Source organism: Otolemur garnettii, unplaced genomic scaffold (genome assembly GCF_000181295.1).
Source record: "Otolemur garnettii isolate 467f Iridium unplaced genomic scaffold, OtoGar3 scaffold00005, whole genome shotgun sequence".
Lineage (NCBI taxonomy): Eukaryota > Metazoa > Chordata > Mammalia > Primates > Galagidae > Otolemur > Otolemur garnettii.
Genome location: NW_003852400.1, coordinates 46,212,419 through 46,215,773, shown reverse-complemented (window position 1 = coordinate 46,215,773; position 3,355 = coordinate 46,212,419). Strand labels below are relative to the sequence as shown.

Sequence of the window (3,355 nt, the reverse complement as noted above, 5' to 3'; positions counted from 1 at the left end):
AAATTTTATTTTCGGTTGAATTGTTATGCCCGAAATTCTCCCAAAAGGCCCCAGCAGACAAATCCGAGACACATTCCGATGTAAAAAGCAAGAGGTGAGATTTATTCAAACCCAGGTCTGGACTCTCCTGGCTTGCAAGCCGAGGTCGAGCCCCGAACGGGGTGGGGAAAGTTTTTATGGGGTACAGAAGGCAAGAAGGGTAGGGTCAGGTACAGGTACATTCTTGATTGGTGGTTGATGATGTCACTAGTAAAGGAGGATTTGGATTGGTACAGGTTGAGGGGTGGGGGATTTCTTAACCGGGGGCAAGAGGTGGTGCAGCGTGATTAGGTAGCTGGATGGAAATACCTGTATTTCAAGGAAATAGAAACTTATTGCTTATTATGGCAGCTGTTTGCCTAAGGTGACTCTATTAATGGCTCAGTGGCTGTGCAACCTGGGGTGGGGGAGTCACCAGGGAGTGGCCCTGCTGGCTAGGAGTTAGGAACAGAACTTATGCAGTAAACAGTATGTGCAAGGTATGCTGTAAACAGTATGTTCAACCAGGGGTGGAGGAAGGTAATAGCAGAGGGGGTTGGAGAGGAATAGATCTTATGCAGTAAACAACAAAATGGCGTTGGTCTGGCCCTTTCAGAATCAGCCTGTTTATGAACAGGAAGAAGTGACTAGCCCAAACTGATACTCATTTCCACTGTTGGTTTTGTTGTTAGAGCAAAAAAAGTTGCAAAAGAAATATAATTCTTGTTTTGCTAAGCATTTTGAAAGTATTTTTCATCATTGTTACTGTTCTACATTTAGATGTTTGAATTGCTTTAGATTTTAATGTATTATGATCTTTATTTACAACTTTATTGCAAAAGAGAAGAGGGAAAACTTTTACACAGTTTAACACAGGGCATCGAAGCTGATTCTGTTGGATAAAAGAAGTTCCATTTTAAAGGTTCATCTAATTGCCCAAAGATATACAATACTGAATCCGCATATTCAGGTTCCTTTTATGAAGTATGGTACTCTTGTCTTAGGCGGTCTTTTAAACATATAAATACTAAGAAAATTAAATCATTCATTAAAAACTATGTCAAATAAAAGGTATGTTAAATGTAAATTTATGTTGTTCCTGGTAGTAACACATGCCCAACTAAACCCCAAAGCTGGCAAAGCAGTTACCCTTCCTACTTGAGTGGACAGTTACGGCAATCAATCATTTTCTGAATAACTGCTGTATTTTCAATATATCATGAACTACTCTGAACTTACTATGAGTTGTAGTTAGTCAGAAGAGAAGACATAAATTCCTTTTATTTTTTTTCTGGAGGAGGAGGAAGCTAATCCCTCCAGAATCAGCATGGGATTCTATTCATTCTAGGCAGAAAAAAAATTAATGTAGTTCATTTCAACTCATGCTGAGCTGCCAGTCTTTTTCAGTGACCTGTTTGGTGTCATTCTTCCAAATCAAGTGTTTTTAATTCTTCTTCTAGTGCGTCCAAATCTTCCCCAGTACAAATATTTTCATCAACAGGAACAGCATGGGTGGCTCCGTTTTCCTGTCCCTCAATTTCATCGTCCTCTTCAAAGTCACTTCTTTCACCATTTTCAGCCCCACCTCCAGAGGCTTCACTTAATTTGTTTTTATCTTTGTCTGAGGCACATGTGCTGAATCTTTCTAGACTGGCTATAGTGATACCTATCTTGTCTACATCTTTTGGCATATGTAGGCTAAATCTATTTACACTTACTGAATCATCAACTTTATCACCATCTGTTCCCTGGCTGTAATGGGTGTCATCCGTTTCCTTCTCATCATCATTGAACAGTTCAGGATAAAATTCAAACACTTCTTGGCCACTGATCATGAATGCTTTTCCTGCTTTGAAGTCAGCTTTCCTTATTTTCATATCTTGCTCAAGTTTATTAGTCTTTTCTGATCTTTTTCTTTCTTCCATGCAAAAAAGATTCCAGAGTACTAAAAGGATTTTGGTAACATTTGGACTTAGGACAGAATGCTCTCTTTCAATCAGATCTTCTAATGAAATTTTCTCTTCTTTCTCTTCTTTCTTGTTATCATTTTTCAACAGAAATCCAGGAGGAAGTTCAGGATGATACATGCAAATATCCCTCCTCCAGGGCATACCCCAAACCAGCCATACTTGTTCTTTTCAACCGCTGCAAGAAAATGCTTGCGTACTATTTGAGTTTTTGGTTTTCTCTTCTTTGCCTCACCCAGCTTCTTGTTCACGACTTCTTCCAGCTTTTTCTCATCTCAGTTATTCAGAGTATCTTTTTCAGGGTCTTCATCTTTTGCATTAATGTAAACATTTTTCTTTTCACATTTTCTATCCAGAATCAAGTCATGAGAAAACTTACCCTTATCTCTTTCAGTACAAAAAAATTAATGTAGTCAATTTCAACTCATGCTGAGCTGACTCAATCTTTTTCAGTGACCTGTTTGGTGTCATTCTTCTAAATCAAGTGTGTTGAATTCTTCTTCTAGTTCGCAGATTTGGAATCTGCACAACCACAGATTTGGAATCCTCATTTTTTTTTTTTTTTTGAGCAGCAGCTAGAGGACTGAACAGCTCATGAAGTTTCTGCAGTTCTGTCTTTTTCTTATCTTTCTTCAGTTTTTCAGCTTCTCCCTGTGCTACCTGATATGGATTTTGTTGACTGAACTTAACTTGCTGTGTAACGGCCTTGATAAACTTTTGTTGCTTTGTTCCTTTCTTATTCTTTAAACCAAAAGTTTTGTCTTCAATAATCTACTTTTTATGCTTCACCTTTTGCTGTCCCCAGCCTGATCCTGTTTCTTGGGGACATTGTGGAGACAGTTGACACCAGCCGCACTTAAGTGCAGCTGCATACTGGCAGGTGTTCTAGCCCTGGGGCAGAGGAGGAGGAAGACCAGGGTATTTTTTTTTTTTTTTTTTTTTTTTTGGCCTATTCACACTCCATTCTTTGAAATGCTCCACATCCTTTAAAACCAGCTTGTCTACTCTCTTCCCTGTACAGCTTTTTCTGACCTTTCTGGTCCAAATTGACCTTTCCTTCCATGGTGAAATAAATATGGCCCAAGCACTCTGATACTCTCCTCACCATAAGGTGCATTGAGGGGAAGAAGGTCTTACATTTTCTCCCCTTCACATGAGTGGACTCTGTGACTCTAACCTACTGAATGTTGCTAAAGTAACACTGCCTGGGCTTCCAGCTCCAGACCATGAGAGATCTTCCATTTCCCTTCTCTTGGAACCCATGCTCTTGAGAAGACAGCTGCCAAGTAAGAAGTACCACTATTCTACCCTGAAACCGCCAGGCTATGGGAAGCCCAAACTATGTGGAGGACCCTGTCAAAATAAAGTCA

At 39.6% G+C, this 3,355-nt stretch overlaps 1 pseudogene; it reads right to left on the bottom strand.

The window, feature by feature from the left end:
* Window positions 1–1,439: 1,439 nt before the first annotated feature.
* LOC100951402 lies at window positions 1,440–2,857 on the bottom strand (annotated as a pseudogene).
* Window positions 2,858–3,355: the final 498 nt, after the last annotated feature.